The sequence below is a fragment of the Tachyglossus aculeatus genome, chromosome 22, assembly GCF_015852505.1.
Source record: "Tachyglossus aculeatus isolate mTacAcu1 chromosome 22, mTacAcu1.pri, whole genome shotgun sequence".
Taxonomy (NCBI): domain Eukaryota; kingdom Metazoa; phylum Chordata; class Mammalia; order Monotremata; family Tachyglossidae; genus Tachyglossus; species Tachyglossus aculeatus.
This window is the reverse complement of record NC_052087.1, coordinates 17,673,405-17,693,565: the sequence shown is the minus strand read 5'-3', so window position 1 is coordinate 17,693,565 and position 20,161 is coordinate 17,673,405. Positions and strand designations below refer to the sequence as shown.

The window sequence follows — 20,161 nt, the reverse complement described above, 5'->3', positions numbered from 1 at the left end:
AGTGGTTGACATAGAAAACACTTAATGGGTATTATTGTTACTCATTTGAACCTAATTTTACTGGGTGTAAACTAAGTCTTGGGAATAGGCTACACATTCAGAGAAGCTGTATTCACTATTTTAGGGCACAGGAGGATCACATAGTAAATTTTCACTTGAAGGAGTAAATGAGGGTTCTTTTATGGCAGATCTTTCAATAGGTAATAGGTAATAAAAACATTTAGAGAGGAAGGTTAAGGTTGTAAGATGGCACATCCTTAACCATTAGGATGGCTGTGGAGAGCAACAATCACATGAGTTCTCCAAGCATCCACTGCCTCCATCAGAGAAACACTGCCAAACTCAGCTGATATCAGTAATGACTTTTTTAATATTCCGATTCAACATTAGATAGTTATGAAACATCAGCTACCTAATGCTTCAGAATTGCTGCCTAGCCTCAGCAAGGGGGGGAAGCACAAACTGTGGCAGCGAGTCCTCCACAAATTATAGAACACACAACTTTGCCTGTAGCTGTTGTGACAACTGGACTCTTGATAGTCAATCAATCAGTGGTGTTTATTTAGTGCCTACTATGTGCAGAGCACTACACTAAGCTCCTGGGAGAGTGCAAGACAGCAGAATTAACAGACATGTTTGTGCCCATATTGATCTTAAAGTCTACAGTCAGTCCTGCTCGAATAGTAAGAAGTCTGAAAATGACTCCTTCATCAGCATGTGTTTCAGTTCTCTAATTGTGGTAAGTGTTGCCTGGTATTATGTTATTGTGTCTTTATATACTGCATCATACCTTGTGTGCCCACTGTCAACCTCCCTGCCACCTTTTAGATTGAGAGTCCTCTGAGGGAATGGGTCTTTGTTCTACCTTTATTATTTTCTTCTCCTGAGCTTAGTATGGTGCTTTTTGCACACAGTTGGTGCTCAGTAAATACTACTGATGAATGAATGAATTGTGATAAATACAGTGTAGAAAACATGTAAATGCAGATGTACATAGGGATATTGTGTGCCCACAGGTATTTTGACCTTTGCTCCATACAAAGTCTCTCAGTTTTTGAGTTTACTCATCCCAATTTTGCAAAGCTTTCTCTCAAAGGAGAGCAACATTTTTTTTAATTGCTACCCTCTAGGATGGCCTATCAGTGGCTTTGCGACAATCCACTGCTCCATCCCACAAATTAATGGGATGCCTTTTTATGTCGTTAAAACAGTTGTCCTGCCCACTACTACATCCTACCACTTCAACCTGAAAATGTCCCTTTCAGTTTGTCATATCACATCCTGCTATCAGCGATTCACCTCACAAATCTGAGAAACAGTGTGACCTAAGGGATAGAGCATGCCTAGATGTCAGAAGGACCTGGGTTTTAGTCTTCATTCTGCCACTTGTCTAATGTGTGATCTTGGGAAAGTCACTTAACTACTCTGTACCTCAGTTACCTAATCTGTAAATCTAATCTTAAAACCATGAGCCCTATATGGGGCATGGACTGTGACCAATCTGGTTACTTTGTATCTACTCCAGTGGCTTTGAACAGTTTCTGGCTTATAAGTGCTTAACAAATACCATGAAAAAAAGTCTCACCCAATGGAGCTGGGGTGATATGAGCAGTGCCTCCCGAGGAGGTGGGAGATATAGAAACACCTATTATTGATGCTTTCAAAGAAAGATGGCAGGTGAGAAGGAGTCAACATAACTGAGAAAGTGCTGTTTCATCTATGGGATTGAAAATAAAATGTGAGGACACTGCAAACCACTTGAAGACGGAAGTCATGTCTCCTAACTGTTCTCTCCCTGGCACTTAATACAGTTTCTCCACAGAGTGAGCACTCAGTGAACAAAATGGAGGAGGAGGAATAGCCCCCCAAAAAGCCAAAGAAATCATTGATTCAGTCAGTGGTACTTAATTGAGTGCCTACTATCAGCAGAGCACTGTACTGAGCATTTGGGAGAGTACAATACAACAGAGTTGGCAGGTATGTTTCCTGCCCACATGAGCTGGGAGTCACTAGGAAGCACCCAGGAGATCACCCCAGGAGATCCTATAACCATCAGGCTTGGAGGCGGGTGCTGACCCTCCATCTTCCCTCAAAATGAGCTTTCATGTCCTTCAGTGCCCATTCCTAGGTGGCAGAGAACACATTGGTAGCAATAGCGTGGGTCCCCAATTACATCTGCTCGATTCCGGGGTTGTGAAGGGAGAGGAAGGGGCCCTGGGAAGAGGAATCAGTCAGTCACCGTTTTGCATCAGCAACCCAGAGTGCTGATTTGGCGGGGGGGAGCAATCTCCTCACTGTGCCTCAAACTCGTCTGTCTCACCACTGACCTCTCGCCCACATCCTGCATCTGGCCTGGAATGCCCCCTCTCTTCAGATGATTACTGCATCAGCCTCCTCTCTGATCTCCCATCCTCCTGTCTCTCCCCGCGTCAGTCTATACTTCACTTTGATGCCCGGATTATCTCTGTACAGAAACGCTCTGGGCATGTCACTCCCCTCCTCAAAAATCTCCAGTGGTTGTCTGTCAACTTATGAATCAAGCAAAAACTCCTCGCTCTCGGCTTCAAAGCTCTCCATCATCGTGCCCCCTCCTACGTCACCTCCCTTCTCTCTTTCTCCAGCCCAGCCCACACCCTCTGCTCCTCTGCCGCTAACCTCCTCACTGTGCCTCATTCTCGCCTGTCCTGCCGTCGACCCCCGGCCCATGTCCTCCCCCTGGCCTGGAATGCCCTCCCTCCACACATCTGCCAAGCTAGCTCTCTTTCTTCCTTCAAAGCCCTACTGAGAGCTCACCTCCTCCAGGAGGCCTTCCCAGACTGAGCCCCCTTTTTCCTCTCCTCCTCCCCATCTCCCTCATCTGCCCTACCCCCTTCCCCTCCCCACAGCACTTGTATATATTTGTACAGATTTATTACTCAATTTATTTTACCTGTGCATATTCACTATTTATTCTGACCGTTTTGACACCTGCCTACATGTTTTGTTTTGTTGTCTGTCTCCCCCTTCTATTCTGTGAGCCCGTTGTTGGGTAGGGACCGTCTCTCTATGTTGCATACTTGTACTTCCCAAGTGCTTAGTACAGTGCTCTGCACACAGTAAGCGCTTAATAAATACGATTGAATGAATGAATGAATGAATTGCCTCAATTCCAGAGCTGATTGCATTCTAGGACCTTTCTGACTATAATCTTGCTCCGCTATTTGTTGTGAGTGTGACCTGTAGGGGAAACTGGTGAAATTGCTGTAAGGGTTGGATTCCTCTACCATAGTAAGTCCAGATCTCTCAAACATATTGCAGGTTGGATATCATTGTGGCTTTATAGATCTTCTATTTAGGATGAAGTTTCCTGACATTTTGTCAATCTGTCTTATCTTGTCTTATGCTGTCGAGTCATCTCCAACCCATAGCGACTCCATGGATACATCGCTCCTTAATGCCCCACTCTCCATATGCAATCATTCTAGTAGTGTATCCATAGAGTTTTCTTGGTAAAAATATGAAGTGGTTTACCACTGCCTTCTTCTGTGCAGTAAACTTGAATCTCTGCCCTCGACTCTCTCTCGTGCTGCCGTTGCCCAGTACAAGTCAGTTTTGAATTGCAGCAGATTGCCTTCCACTCTCTAGCCACTTCTCAAGCTAGGAATGGAATGGGTATGCCTCTGCTTGACTTTCCCTCCCATAACCTAGACTGGTAGCATACTGGAAACTCTCCAGGGCAATCCTGAGAGAGGTGTCAATCTGTAAATCTCTTAAAAGCCATATTAAACTTTTTTTCATTTTGCCTGCTTCCTGGTCTCTCCTTCGCATGGCATGGCATAGTGGAGGGGTGTCATGGGCATGGGAGTCAGAAGGTCATGGGTTCTATTCCCAGCTCTGCCACTGTCTACTGTGTGACCTTGGGCAAGTCACTTCACTTCTCTGTGCCTCAGTTACCTCATCTATAAAATGGAAATTGAGATTGTGAGCCCCTCGTGGGACAGGGATTGTGTCCAGTCTGATTTGCTTGTGGTTACTCCAGCACGTAGTACAGTGCCTGGCTCATAGTAAGTGCTTAACAAATGCCATCAATTTTTTTTTTAAATCTTTGTTGAATACTAGTTTTTTAAACTGTCTGCTACTTCCTGAGCCATCCTGGTTGGGCAATACTTTACACCCAGTAATCACTCAATAAATGTCGTTAATTGATTTATTTGTGTGCTATCCAGAGAGCAGAATCCATGAAAACATTAGATTCTGTGTTGTTGATCAAAATCTTTGGTTGTGTAGATTTTCCCAAGAGTAGACTGGCATGCAACTTTAACTTTCTTTGGCTTTATTATTAGTTCACTAGGCTGTACCAACTCAGTGAAGGTTCATGATCACTTGTGTGCATTATTCAGTGTGCCTTAAGAGCAGGGTTGTCACATTCAACAATTCTTAGATAACTCTCAAAGACTTCTGATGATGCCTGTAGCCTAGAGATGAAAATGCTTCCCTCTGGACTGAAAATGCATTCTGACTTCAGCTTTCAGATCCCTTGTTGTACCTTCAAATATTGCGGCATACAATAGATGGAAGAGGATCAGTACTACTATAAAGCCCTATTTGCCCTGATGGTTATAGAGGAAATGATCGAACAGGGCACCTTCAACTCTGACTCAACAGACCGTACTATCCTGGAATAGCCTAGGAGTCTTGCGAACTTCTCAGGGAAGGCAAATTTGTTTAGCAGTTGCCAGAGCCCTGGTTTGTTGATGGTGTCAAATGGATTTGCAAAGTCTCTGAAAACAGCATATCAGTAGGTCAGTTACTGGTCATTTGAATCCCAGTCTTTTGATCCCTGACGATTTCTCTCCCTGTCATTTCATTCATTCATTCATTCATTCATTCAACCGTATTTATTGAGCACTTACTGTGTGCAGAGCACTGTACTAAGCACTTGGGAAGTACAAGTTGGCAACATACAGAGACAGTCCCTACACAACAATGGGCTCACAGTCTAGAAGGGAGAGACAGACAACAAAACAAAACATGTGGACAGGGTCAAGTCATCAGAATAAATAGAAATAAAGCTAGATGCACATCATTAACAAAATAAATAGAATAGTAAATATGTACAAGTAAATAAATTTCAGTTTTAAGGACCATTTAGTAAGAACTACCCTCTCTCTTGAGGGTAAGTTTTTGTCTTTGTATTTCATTCTTTATTCATACTTTATTTTACTTTATCTTATTTTATTTTACAAATTATTTTACAAATTTATTTTACAAATCATTTTACAAATGTAAAATAAAATAAGTTCTTATTTGAGGTGGGACTTGAAAGATATTTATATCAGTTCATCCAGGTAAAGGTGACTAATACAGGACTCATTTGCTCCAAACTCAGGCTAACAGTGCAATCCATATACCTAAAACATAACTAGTCCGGGTGTTTATTCAATATCTACTAAAGGCCAAAGCACTCTGCTAAGTACTGGGGTAGATTCAAGATATCAGATCGGACACAATCAATCAATCAATCAATCAATCAATCATATTTATTGAGCGCTTACTATGTGCAGAGCACTGTACTAAGCGCTTGGGAAGTACAAATTGGCAACACATAGAGACAGTCCCTACCCAACAGTGGGCTCACAGTCTAAAAGGGGGAGACAGAGAACAGAACCAAACATACCAACAAAATAAAATAAATAGGATAGAAATGTACAAGTAAAATAAATAAATAAATAGAGTAATAAATATGTACAACCATATATACAGGTGCTGTGGGGAAGGGAAGGAGGTAAGATGGGGGGATGGAGAGGGGGACGAGGGGGAGAGGAGGGAAGGGGCTCAGTCTGGGAAGGCCTCCTGGAGGAGGTGAGCTCTCAGCAGGGCCTTGAAGGGAGGAAGAGAGCTAGCTTGGCGGAGCTTTCCCTTCCCTTTCCCACACAGAGCTCCCAATTTAAGAAGCAGGAAGAGACTGTACATTATCCTCATTTTGCAGACGAGACACAGAAAGACTAAGCAAATAGCCAGAGGTCACAGTGCAAGCCAGTGGAAGAGCTGGGATTAGAACCCAGGTCTCCCGACCCCCAGTTCCTTGCTCTTCCCAGTAGGCAGGGTATGCTGCTGAGTCTCAAGAAGGCCAAATATCAAGCTCCTGGAGAAAAAAGTGCTAAGTGACAATTTCACAGCAGCCTCATTGGAGAACAAGGAACTGCAGTTACAACTACTGATGCGAACAATGGTTGGATGTTTCCTCAAAACACTGTCTATTGGAGGCAGTCATCAAAAATTGCGGGCATGGCAAAGAGTAAAGTTTTGACGAAAATGATTCAGATTGAAACCTATATCCAGCTCTCCTGTAATGTGGGAATTACAAACTTGCAGAACTCCAGGCTTAGGGAAACTCAAGCTGTAATACTCACCTAGTTTGACAGTCTACGCAAGCAAAGATTTTCCTGTGTGCACAAACTGCCTGTTCCAATTCCCCAGCTCACAGTTTCCAAATGTGTTCATGCTATTGGAAAACATCTCCTAATTCCTGAAAATATTCTTCCCGAAATACATAGTGAAAACATGTGTTAGGGCAGAGGTGAGTGTTTAAAATCAAAAGTGCTGTCTTTGACCCTAAGGTCAACAGACTTTCAGCAAGGCAAGAAATACGCCAACAACGTATTGCAACACCTCACACTTAGAACAAGATATAGGGTAACAAAAACCTGCAATGGGATATGCAACTCAAGCTGAGAAACTTGTGTAACCAGTGGTGAAATGCTAAATTGACTGCTTTCAGGAAGAAGTTGACCACCAGCTAACTACGGACTTTCACTCACCACTAAAGAAGTACTATGCATCCACCCATTATAGCACTGCTGAAGAAGCCACTCTCATCACAGAGAAAGTTTTACACAGAAGAGAATGCTACAATGATTTTCTCAACATACCTTCTACCATTTTAGAAGCTTAGAAAACTAGCCAAAACAGAAAGCCATTCATGACATCCTAATCTTCTGAGGAAGTTACTACTACAGTCAAAGCTGTGAAAATTGGTAAAGCACTGGGATCTAATGGCAACCCTATCTACGTATGAGGAGGGAACCTAATTTTTAAACATCTGGATAAAGTTCTTCCTCAACATATGGACACTGAAGAAAAGTCACAAAGCTTCAGAGATGCCACCAAAATCACCATCTTCAAAAAGAAAGGTGAGACTGTAAGCTCCTTGTGAGCAGGAAATGTTTTTCCTAATTCTGTTGTATTGTACTCTCCCAGTGCTCTGCCCACAGCAAGTGCTCAATAAATATCATCGATTGATTGAGAGAGCTGATTATGTAAACTACCACTTAGACTGTGAAGCTCATGAGGAATAGCCATCCTGCTTTAACTGTTTGTCCTGAATTCACCCAAGTGTTTTGCACAAAGCTTCATAAATACCATAGTTAACATAAGGGTACCTCACTTTAGGGTACCCTAGTTGATGGCAGGATGCTAGCCAGACTCCTTTTGGACAAACTAATAATAATTATTGCTGTTATTGTTATTATTGCCCAAAGTCACACAGCAGGTAAGTGACATGGCCTGTATTAGAACCCAAGTCTCCTGACTATTTGTCTGTGCTCTTTCCAAAATAATTGACCAAGGTGAATCAGAATCTCAATACGGCTTAAGGACAGGGACAGAAAGTAAGCTGGAATTATCTGGAATGGGGCACCAGTAAAATAATAAGAGCTGGGACTCCCATTCCTGATTGTTAAATTGTACTATCCCAAGTGCTTAGTACAGTGCTTTGCACACAGTAAGCACTCAATAAATATGGTTGAATGAACTGAATTATTTCGGGTTGATTATTTATTTAGTTTTGGGCACAGAGCATACCTGCCTCTAAGAGATCTGGGGTCTCCATAGTGTGTGTGTGTGTGTGTGTGTGTGTGTGTGTGTTTGGGGGGAAAGGATGGACGGACAGGATGCCCTTCTCTATTGTGGCCTTCAGGGAGTCAGGCCTGACATGATGCAGATAGCTGCCCTTCACCCACCCAAAGCTACAAGGCATGCCAGGCAGCAGTGCTGAGGCTGGGTGCTGAGTCTGGCATGTGGGACAAGGAATGTATCTAACATGATTATCTTGACTCTACCCCAGTACTTAATACAGTGTCTGGCACATAATAATAATAATAATGGCATTTATTAAGTGCTTACTATGTGCAAAGCACTGTTCTAAGCGCTGGGGAGATTACCAGGTGATCAGGTTGTCCCACAGGGGGCTCACAGCCTTGATCCCCATTTTTACAGATGAGGGAACTGAGGCACAGAGAAGTTAAGTGACTTGCCCAAAGTCACACAGCTGACAACAGCAAGCACTTAAATACCATGGGGAAAATAAAAATTTGAGGCATGGGTGGAAAATCAAAGTGGAGATGCTGTAGGGGGAAGTGTAGATGACAGACGGTAAATTAGATGAGAGCTCAGGGCTAGAGAGATAGAGTGAGGGAGTCTTCGACGTAGAAGGGGTAGCTGAAGCCACCTAAGCAGATGAGCAGATGAGCTCCCTAAGAGAGTGAGAGTGAGACAAGTGGCAGAGCGTTAGAACCCAGGTCCTCTGACTTCCAGGCCCACGTTTTTTCATCATCATCATCATCATCAATCGTATTTATTGAGCGCTTACTATGTGCAGAGCACTGTAGTAAGTGCTTGGGAAGTACCAATTTTCACTAAGCTATACTGCTTCTCTGTATAGACGGAGCTTCACACAACGTCCACACATACCCTTGAGGGACAGGGTCCATGTCTAATTCCCATTTGTGTATTCTTTCCCAGAGCTTAGTATTACGCTCTGCACATAGTAAGCACTTAAAACTATTATTTCTACTAGGGAAAGGATGAAAGGCAGAGAAGGATCCAGTGAATAAAACTAAGGAGAGGTCCGACAAGTAGAAGAGTCAGGCTAGTGCTGTGTCAGCAAAACAGAGGCTTGATAGGAAGGTCCATAGTGTCAAAGGCAATTGAGGAGTTTGAAGATGATCAGCACAGTGTTTTGCACACAGAAGGCACTCAACAAATATTATTAATTGATTTGTTTGCTTGATAAAACAGCATTCTTAATACTTTCAATACTTGGTCTCCCTCCTACTTAAACTGTGAACCCCATGTGCCCCCTGATTATCTTGTATCTACCCCAGGGCTTAGTACAGTGCTTGGCACACAGTAAACACTTTATAAATACCAGAAATGTGGGAAGCAGCATGGCCTAGTGGATAGAGCACAGGCCTGGGAGGTCAGAGGGATCTGGGTTCTAATCCCAGCTCTGTCACTTATCTGCTGTGTGACCTTGGACAAGTCACTTAACTTCTCTGTGCCTCAGTTACCTCACCTGTAAAATAGGGATTAAGACTGTGAGTCCTATGTGGAAGAGGGACTGTGTTCATAATGATGCTACTGATGGAGACCACTTGCCATGTGCTCAAGTGTTGAAAAATGAGTTGAAAAGGAGCCTGAAACAAAGCTGTCTCTTCCAAACTGCGCAGAAGTAAAACAGTTTACCAATTTGTACCTGCAGCTTTAAGCTCATAGAATTTAGTTCTAATTTTGTTGTAGGCAGGGAACGAGTCAGTTTATTGTTCATTCATTCACCAATTCAACTGTATTTATTGAGAGCTTACTGTGTGCAAAGCACTCTACTAAGCACTTGGGAGAGCACAATGCAACAACGGACACATTCCCTGCCCACAACAAGCTCACAGGCTATGATTGTATTGTACTCTGCCAAGCGCTTAGTAGAGTACTCTGCACACAATAAGTGCTCAATAAATACAATTGAATGAAATACGATTGAACGAATTAATTCTGCAACTCTGGATTTCTGGCCCAGAAAGAGCTACTTCTTTCCTGACTGTGGCAAGGGTCAGCTGGCCAAGTTTGTACACATGAATACATGTGTGTCAGTCTGCCTTTTGTCTTAAAAGACAATAAAGAAACAAGTAGCAACGGTTTTCATTTTGTTACTGAAGAGACCCAGAAACCCAGCCCAAGGTACCAAGTATAGGACTATTAACACCTGAAAGAACTCTAAATGCTCGGTGGAGCAAACTGTTAGCAGCGTGGGAAGAATGTACAAATCCAGGTAAACAATATTAATGAGGACCTGGGTGGATCTTAGGGAACTGATGGCTCACCATCTTCTAAAGATGCTACTGAAAGGTCTGAAGATTTTCTTCTGAACAACACCCAAGAGCGAATGCCTAGCGGAGAGAAGAGCCATTAACTTTAATGTTGCTTTAGCAGGACACAGCAGTTCGTTCTCCATTCTTGCCTCCAAGCAACTCACTTTTATGCCACATCATTTGGGGTTTTGTTAAACATTGCTGCTACCTCTTTCAGATTCTCTCCTTATCAGTCGTGAGAATTGGCTCATCTACCCTTTTCAGCAGGGCTGTGATGTGGGTATCAGTTCATATTGGTGCCTCAGGCCCTAGAAGTCTTTAGTTTGGTGATCACCTGCCTAGCTCTGGATAATTTCAGCCCAACACTGTATATGAGTCATGCCATAGATACTAATGATTCTCTAACCATTTTTTTGTCAGCATCCCAAGGAACTGTGTTGTTTGCTTTGACACAAATTCCTAGAATAGTGTATTATTAAACCAGTCCTTATGGCATCGGTTAATAGTGCCCACTGTCTATCTGATAGTCATATTAGTGTCTACTGTTCAGTGTTCATGTGGGTTTCTTGCCCCGTGAAATCACCGTGATTGTACCAAAAGCCTTGTTGGTGACTCCATTCTCCAGATATTTGGCATTATAATAATAATAATAATGGCATTTATTAGGTGCTTGCTATGTACAAAGCACTGTTCTAAGCAGTGGGCATTATGTTACCCTCCCAAGCAATTAGTACAGTGCTCTGCCCTGTAATAGCTCAATAAATACTATTGATTATTTGGCACTGAGCTGTTCAAATAGTTCAGATGCGGCTTTTTAATACTCTTACTAGAGAATTTGTTAATTATCAAGTAACCCAGCATTCAGTACCATGTGGGACTGCAGGAATCAATCCCAAAAAAGCTTTCAGATCTCACTTTCAAATAATAATTTAGCCTATTGGATGATATTGCATAACTGCTGGGTACATTTATGATGTCTGTTTTAATGTAGTGAGCAGAAAATGGTGTTGAAAATAGCAATTGATATTGGCACACTTAGAAGCAGAAGGAAATCCCATTTGTTGAGTTTTCCAGTTTATTTTGAAATGTGATACTGCCCAAATTTACAGTAAAATTTCCCAAGACAATCAGCTCACCAGATATTTAACTTCTGCTGCAATTACTTCATCAGGGTCCTTGTAGGATCTTTTTCTACAGCAGTATTCTATCTTCAAGGAGGCATTCATTAATTCATTCAATCGTATTTATTGAGGGCTTACTGTGTGCAGAACACTGTACTAAGTGCTTGGGAAAGTACAATATAACAATAAAGAGAGGTATTCCCTGCCCACAACAAGCTCACAGTCTAGAGGGTATAGGCTTGGATTGTGGTGCCAAAATATTTCTGAATCAGAGGTAGGTAGAAGGGTTATCTCAATGCTACTATGGTGACTATTAACCTAGCTAGCTCACTTACTGCCAGTGTAATCTTTGTGTACCACTGCTGATCTCATTGTTTTATAACAATCTGACATTCCATGATGCTACGACTATTTTCTTTGTATCAGGTAATGTTATATAAGCTTTTATACTAAGAGCTGCGGAAGCTATGTGGCTTGGGAATCAGATGACCTGGATTCTAATCCTGACTCAGCCACTTGTCTGCTATGTAACCTTGAGCAAGTCATTTAATTTCTCTATGCTTCAGTTCCCTCATGTGCAAAATGGGGATTCAATACCTGTTCTCCATCCTACTTTGAATGGAGCCCCAAGGAAGACCTGATTATCTTGTGTCTACCCCAGAGTTTAGTACAGTGCTTGGCACATAGTAAGAACTTAACAAATACCACCAATTATTATTATTATTCAAGGATAAACTCACCAACCACAATCACAGTCCTCTGGAGAGCATGATTTGACTGGGAAAGGCAATTTTTAGGATTTTTTTCCCCAGGCTCTCCCCATATGGGATAATAATAATGATGGTAGTTGTTAAAAACTTGTTCTGGGCCAAAGCTCTGTACAAAGCACAGGGTAAATACAAGACAATTACATTAGATGAAGTCCCTTTCCACAAGGGGCTCACAATCTAAGTAGGAGAGAGTAGGATTTAGTCATCGTTTTACAGGTGCCCTCTGTAGCTGCAGGACAGGATATCTCTGTCTACCATCCCAGGAACAGGTGGTTGCTGCTTATTTACTTATATTAGTATTCTATCTTCCCTTCTTGGACTGCAAGTTTGTTAGGAGCGGAAATGTGTCTGTTAATTGTTATATTGTACTCTCCTAAGCGCTTAGTACAGTGCTTTGCACATAGTAAGCATTCAATATGTAAAATTGAATGAATGAATGAATCTCAAATATTATGGTTGAGTGAAGCAAACACTTCCTCTGTAAAAGTGGTTGGGGTCTTTGCTACTCTGCCAGGGCTGGAAATCAGGATAGAATAATAATGTCACATACATTCCCTTTAAACTCTCTCTCTGGGTCTTTCTGAGATGACCAGACCCTCTCTTCAGCATGATCCCATGGGAGCCAAGCTAAGGCCAGTTTCATCAGTTTCATCTGTTCACTCAGCTGGTGAACAGAGTGGGCAGGGGTGAATTGAAGAGTCAAACATAGTTTTCTTAGTGGCTGAAATCTCTCATCAGCCACCTGTGTGGAGTCAGTCAATCTAATTTATTGAGCTCTCACTGTGTGCAGAGCACTGTACTAAATTCTTGGGAGAGTATACATTTCTGCCCACAATGAGATTACATTCTAGAGGGGTAAGTTCTTGACTGTAAAATCTCTTCAAAGGGCTGCTGATAACTGGACTTAGGATGGAAGTTTCCACTACTCTCCTCTTGGAACAGCTGTTTACTTTCCAGGATCCCAGTGCTTAGGAAATAAGCTTTTGGGGAGTGGGGGGTTTGTTCTTTTTTTCTGCATTATAATCAATGAGAAGTGGTATGGCTTAATGGATAGAACATGGAACTTGGAGTCAGAGGACTTGAGTTCTACTCCTCTGCCATTTGTCTGTGGTGTGATTTTGGGTGTCACTATGCCTCAGTTTACCTCATCTGTAAAATGGGGATTAAGATTGTGAGCCCCATGGGGGTCATAGACTGTGCCCACTCTGATTATCTTTTACCTACCCCAGTGCTTAGTACAGTGCTTGGCACATAATAAGCACCTAACAAATACCTTTAAAAAATTGCTATGGCTCAGTGTGGAGGGTTGGAGTCCAGGTATTTGTCCTTCCCTCTTGAGATGAACTAGAAAACAGGACAGTTCCCAGTGAAGTTCTAGAAAACATTCAAATCAGTATCTGTTATTGCAGATTTAAATGCAAACATGAGAAAAGTAACTGGCCACAGGGAAAAAACCCGTACTGTTTAGGGAAGCATTTTGACACTTTCAAAACTTCTTTAAGCCCGTAAAAGTCTGATTTGTACTTCAGAAGTAATGTGATTAGCAACTAGTTTGTAACCAGAATATGTTAATTGGTTCAAACATCACTAAATCACTTTCTTTAGCCTGGGTGAGACAGTGTGAATGAGAGTCCATGAAGGTCAATAAAGCATGGGGTGAGATGCTAAATGACTATCAGGTGGCTTGGCATGTCCCCCACAGTTGAGTCTAGATAAGAAACAGCCCATTTTAATGTTTTCATCTTTATTAGTTTTTTTTTTGTCTTGGCTAACAGAACTGTAAGACATCAATCAATTAATCATATTTACTGTGTGTTTACTGTGTGCAGAACACTGTACTAAGCACATGGGAGAGTAACAATGTAACAGAATTATAGGAGCTGGGTTCTAATTCTGACTCTGCCACTTGTCTGCTGTGTGACCTTGGACAAGTCACTTAACTTCTCTGTGCCTCAGTTACCTCATCTGTAAAATAGGGATTAAGATTTTGAGCCTTATGTGGGACATGGACTGTGTCCAACTTGATTAGCTTGTATCTATGCTAGTGCAGTGGAAAGAGCATGGGCTTTGGAGTCAGAGGTCATGGGTTCAAATCCCAATCTGCCAATTGCCAGCTGTTTGACTTTGGGCAAGTCACTTAACTTCTCTGTGCCTCAGATGTTACCTCATCTGTAAAATGGGGATTAATCAATCAATCAATCATATTTATTGAGCACTTACTGTGTGCAGAGCACTGTACTAAGCGCTTGGGAAGTACAAGTTGGCAACATATAGAGACAGTCCCTACCCAACAGTGGGCTCACAGTCTAGACTGTGAGCCCCCTGTGGGACAACCTGATCACCTTGTAACCTCCCCAGCTCTTAGAACAGTGCTTTGCACATAGTAAGTGCTTAATAAATGCTGTAATATTATTATTATTACAATGCCTGACACATAATAAGCACTTAACAAATACCATAATTATTATTAACAAATACCATTAAAAAACACAGAGTTGGTAGAAGCATTCCCTGCCCACAACGAGCTTGCAATCTAGAGGGAACATCTGGGTACTAGATGGCAGACTGAGAGTATAAGACTCAAAAATCTAGCAGTAGGCTTAAGCAGCCAGAAGTGACCTCAAGAGGCCTCATGGATCTTTGTAAACTAAATTAGTTTGGATCCAAAATTTTTTTTTTATTAATGCTAAAAAACAAGGAATAGAAGTAAATGGTAAAGCACAAACTGAAAGTGCAAGCAAGGAAAAATATAACCAAACACTAGAGAAATTGGAAGTTTGAAAGCAAAAGTGTCTAGGGATTTCTAGCAGTGGAGATTCCAGATCTGTTAATCCACAGGACCTCCTAGGGCATTAAAGACAAGGGCCTTCCCCCACCCACTACCACCCCAATCTCCCCAGCCATGGCCATTGATATTGTACCTGTGGAAAGTCTTGGACAATTTTTGAGCTGACATGAAATCAAGGAAAACAACTCCATTTACATTTTCCCAATATTTTTATTCCCAATAATCAACATATACTGGGGAGCTTTGTTATCTTTTTATTATTGGGGATCTGATCTGATCCTGTTAGGAAGCACACTGGCTGCACTGGCAGATGAACAATCACCCTTTAATGGTATGGTTATTTTGATCACTTCCACAACAGACTGTCCATAGAATACTAAGTCTCACGACAGTCAAACTGATTCTATATTATCTGCAATTGTGACTTTTGGGAAGCAGCATGGTCTTGTGGAAAGAGCATGAACCTGGGAGTCAGAGGACCTGGATTCTAATCTCTGCCACTTGTCTGTTGTGTGACTTTGAGAAATTCATTTAAATTATCTGTGCCTCAGTTCTCTCTTTTGCAATATGGGGATTAGGACTGTGAGCCCTATGTGGGACAAGGACTGTGTCCAACGTGATTAGCTTGTATAATGATAATTTTGGTATTTGTTAAGTGCTTACTATTTGCCAAGCACTGTTCTAAGCACTGGGGGAGACACAAGGTAATCAGGTTGTCCCACGTGGGGCTCACAGTTTTCATCCCCATTTTACAGATGAGGGAACTGAGGCACAGAGAAGTGAAGTGACTTGCCCAAAGTCACACAGCTGATAAATGGTGGAGCCGGGATTAGAACCCATGACCTACCCCACTATTTAAGTACAGTGGCTGGCACATAATTAGTGCTTAACAAATACCATTAAAAAAATTCTGAGATAACTTCAAACTGTTTAGGGCTTCTTAGCATTGATTTTCTTACTCCATCATTATTGATGTTCAATATTTGTGTTAAAATTACTACCTACCCATTCATTATGAAACAATATGATTGGGAATTGTTTCTAAGGGACAGATTCAAGAAATCATTCAGGAATGACAAAATTGAGTATTTGGTTTTGGGGTGTCTATTTTGGAGAGATTTCCTGAATTTTTTTTTTTCTTGAATCTCTCACCTGCTTAAGGAATTGTAGAGCTCTATCAAGTCTGACAGGTGCAGTTAGAAATGAAACTAACTTGCAGGCTGAGACACCGTTTGACTTCTGTTACCATACATTGACATTCACCTGTTCTTGTTTTACAGACTATATGGGTAAGATCATTTTAATCAGTAAAAAATTATACTTAAATTTAGACAGATAAATTTTCCAAAATCAAAATCCCCCTCTCTCTTTACTTTACCTCAACATCCCCACCACCCAGCTTTCTTAATTCAATAGAAATGTTTTCGAATATTTAGTCATCTCTGCTAGCCATAATAATAATGCCTATTCATTTGTAAAACACTGGTATTCCCAATAATTGAATAGCAGCCATCAATTGCATAGGCAAATGCAAATTTCAGCAGAGACAGTTTCACACATGATTTGTTCTTACCTCTTTAGCAAAGTCTTGGCAGAAGGGCCAGCAAAGAGAAACCAAATATGTGCTACTTATCTCCAGAACCTCACAAACATATCAGGACATTTTATTAGGGAGAGTCTTCTTTTCTCTTTCCCTTAGCATCTTTGATAACCAGTTCCTCAGAGATAAGATAGGGGCAGGCCTGAAGCAAATGTGTAACCCCAAAATGGATGTGCTTACAGTGAGGTTCAAAAAAATAAATGAAGCAAAGATAACATTAATGGGTGTTCAGGGGAAGTATGGAGAGCCTGCTACAGGTTTCTAACATTCTGACTCCCTGCAGCAGCATGTTTTTGGGCCTCTACCTATCAATCAGTTGATGTCAATCATATTTATTAAATGCTTACTGTGTGAGGGGCACTGTATTAAGCTCTTGGGGGAGTACAACACAAAAATATAACAGACACATTCCCTGCCCAGAATGAGCTTACAGTATTGAGGGGGAGACAGACAATATAAATATCTATATAATGGAAAAATACATATGTGCTGTGGGGCTGGAGGCGGGGGTGGTGAATAAAGGGAGCAAGTCAGGGTAATGCAGAAGGGTGTAGGAAAAGAGGAATGAGGGTTTAGTTAGGAAAGGCCTCTTGGAGGTGATGTGGCTTCAATAAGCTTTGAAGGTGGGGAGACTAATTGTCTGATTCGAGGAGGGAGGGTCTTCCAGGCCAGAGGCAGGATGTGGGTGAGAGGTCAGCAGCGAGATAGATGAGAAAGAGGTACAGTGAGTAGGTTGGCATTAGAGGAGCAAAAGTATGCAGGCTGGGTTGTAGTAGGAGAGTAGCCAGGTGAGGTAGGAAGATGATTGAGTGCTTTAAAGCTGATAGTAAGGAGTTTCTGTTTTATGGGCAACCACTGGAGGTTCTTGAGGAGTGGGGAAACATGGACCAAATATTTCTGTAGAAAAATGATCCAGGCAGTGGAGCAAAATAATGGACTGGAGTGGGGAGAAACAGGAGGCAGGGTGGTCGGCAAGGAGGCCCATACAGTAATCTAGGCAGGATAGGATAAGTGCTTGGATTAATATGGTAGGAGTTTGGATGGAGAGGAAAGGATGGATTTTAGCACTGTGAGGATTGAAACAACAGGGTTTAGAGATAGATTGAATATGTGGGTTGAATGAGAGAGAGGAGTCAGGGATAAAAATAAGGTTATGGGCTTGTGAGATAGGAAGGATGGTGGTGCTCTCTGAGAAGCAGCATGGTGTAGAGGATAGAGCATGGGCCTTGGAGTCAGAAGGTCATGGGTTCTAATCCCAACCCCACCACTTGTCTGCTGTGTGACTTTGGGCAAGTCACTTTACTTCTGTGTGCGTCAGTTACCTCATCCTTTAAAATGGGGAGTGAGACTGTGAGCCTCATGTGGGACAGGGACTATTCAACCCAATTTGCTTGTATCCATCCCAGCAATTAGTAAAGTGCTTGGCACATAGTAAGCACTTAATAAATACCATAATTGTTATTATTATCATTATTACAATGATGGGAAAGTCAGGAGAAGGACAGGGTTTGGGTGGGAACATAAGGAGTTCTGTTTTGGGCATGTTAAGTTTGAGGTGACAACAGGACATCCAAGTGGAGATGTCTTGAAGGCAGGAGGAAATGTGAGGCTGCAGAGAGGGAGAGAGATCAGGGCTGGAGACGTAGATTTGGGAATCATCCCCATAGCAGTGATAGTTGAAGCCATGGGAGCTAATGAGTTCTCCAAGGGAGTGGGTGTAGATAGAGAATAGAAGGGGACCCAGAGCTGAAACTTGAAAGATGCCCCTCAGTTAGTGGGTGGGTGGTTGAGGAGGAGCCTGAGAAAGGGACTGAGAATGAGTGACCAGAGACCTAGGAGGAGAAGCAGGAGAGGTCAGTGTCAGTGAAGACCAGGTCAGATAATGTTTCCAAGAGAAGGGAGTGGTTGACAGTGTGGAAGGCAGCTGAAAGGTCAAGGAGGATTAGGATGGAGTAGAGGCCATTGGATTTGGCAAGAAGGAGATCACTAGTGACCTTTGAGAGGGTGGTTTCTGTGGAGTGAAAGGGACAGAAGCCAGATTGGAGGGGGTCAAGAAGAGAATTAGAGAAGAACTTGAGACAGCGGGTGTAGACGACTCTCTCAAGGAGTTTGGAGAGGAATGGTAGGAGGGAGATGGGATGATAACTGGAAGGACCTGTGGGGTCACTGTCCATGGTGCAACACCCCCCACCAACTCAGGGATCACCTCAGACATTCCCCAATGGAAGGGGTCTCTATATGTTCCTGACTTGTACTTCCCAAGCTCTTAGTACAGTGCTCTGCACACAGTAAGTGCTCAATAAATATGATTGAATGAATGAATTCCTGAAGGGCTGGAAGTCAGGTCCCTTATTGCCGATTGGCAATTTGCTTGTCCATATCATGAGTGCCTAGATCTGGAATTGTGGAGTCTACTGGCATTGTCACAAGCTGCCAACAGCTACCAACAGTGGTTGGAGGGAAGACCCCTGGGAAATGGAAAGTCAACAGGTCCTTCAGAAGCACTTCCTTCAGTGCTGCACTGTCCACAGTGGTCATGGATTTTGGAACCTCAGAATGCTGGGTGCCTAGAAGGATATTTGAAATATTATTATGGCATTTGTTTAGCACTTTCTATGTGTTTAGCACTGTTCTGAACACTGGAGTAGATACAAGTTAATCTAGTCAGATAGAGTCCCTGTCCCACAAGGGGCTCACAGTTTAAATAGGAAGGAGAACAGGTACTGAATCCCCATTAGCAGATGAGGAAATTGAGGCACAGAGAATTTAAATGACTTACCCAAAGTCGCTCTGGTGTCAGAGCTGGAATTAGTCAATCAATCAGTCAATCGTATTTATTGAGTCCTTACTGTGTGCTGAACAATGCACTAAGTGCTTGGGAGAGTACACTGTAACAATATAACAGACCCATTCCTGTCCTCAATGAGCTTACAGTCTAGAAGAGGAGACAGACATTAATATAAATGAATAAAAGTACAAGTGCTGTGGAGCTGGGAGGGGGATGACTAAGGGGAGCAAGTCAAGATGACACAGAAGGGAGTGGGAGAAGAGGAAAAGAGGGCTTAGTCAGAGAAGGCCTTTTGGAGGAGATGTGCCCTCAATAAGGCTTTGAAGATGCGGGGAGCAATTCTCTGTTGGGTATGAAGGGGGAGGGTGTTCTAGGCCACAGGTAGGATGTGTACAGAGGTCGGTGGTGAGATAGATGAGATCCAGGTACAATGAGAAGGTTAGCATTAGAGGAGCAAAGAGTGCGGGCTGGGTTATAGTAGGAGAGTAGCAAAGTGAGGTAGGAGGAGGTAAGGTGATTGAGTGCTTTAAAGCCTATTATATTAGAACCCAGTTTCTCTGACTCCCAGATCTGTGCTTTTTCTACTGTGACTCTACCACTGCTTGCTCCTTTGAACTGCAGACTTGACCACAACTCCAAGAGGGATCTGGCAACAGGCAGGAACAGGCAGAGAAAGGTTACAGAACAAAAAGTTGGAGCTCAGTGAATTTGCCTTCCAGAGGGTGTTTCCCTGTTCTGTGGCAGAAGGAATGGTCTGAAGAGCTACCTAATGGAGGATATATTTTATCTGGATTAGGAACAGTCCTGAAAGTTTTTTAAAAAAAATTCTTACAAGCTGGCTAGTGGGTGCCCCAGGGGTGAGAGGACTCTCTGAGGGGAAAGGTTGGAGGAAGACACTGCTGGCCATGATGGTGAGGGAGTGGGCTTTCTCTGTCTGGGCCTGTCTGCCCCACAACCTCCCCTGTCCTCT

The 20,161-nt window shown here is 42.5% G+C and overlaps 1 non-coding gene across 1 annotated transcript; it reads right to left on the bottom strand.

Annotated features, from left to right (window-relative positions):
• Positions 1-3,594: 3,594 nt before the first annotated feature.
• On the bottom strand, positions 3,595-3,731 carry LOC119944363. Its single transcript, XR_005455849.1, has one exon. It is a non-coding gene; the product is annotated as a small nucleolar RNA SNORA7 (small nucleolar RNA).
• Positions 3,732-20,161: the final 16,430 nt, after the last annotated feature.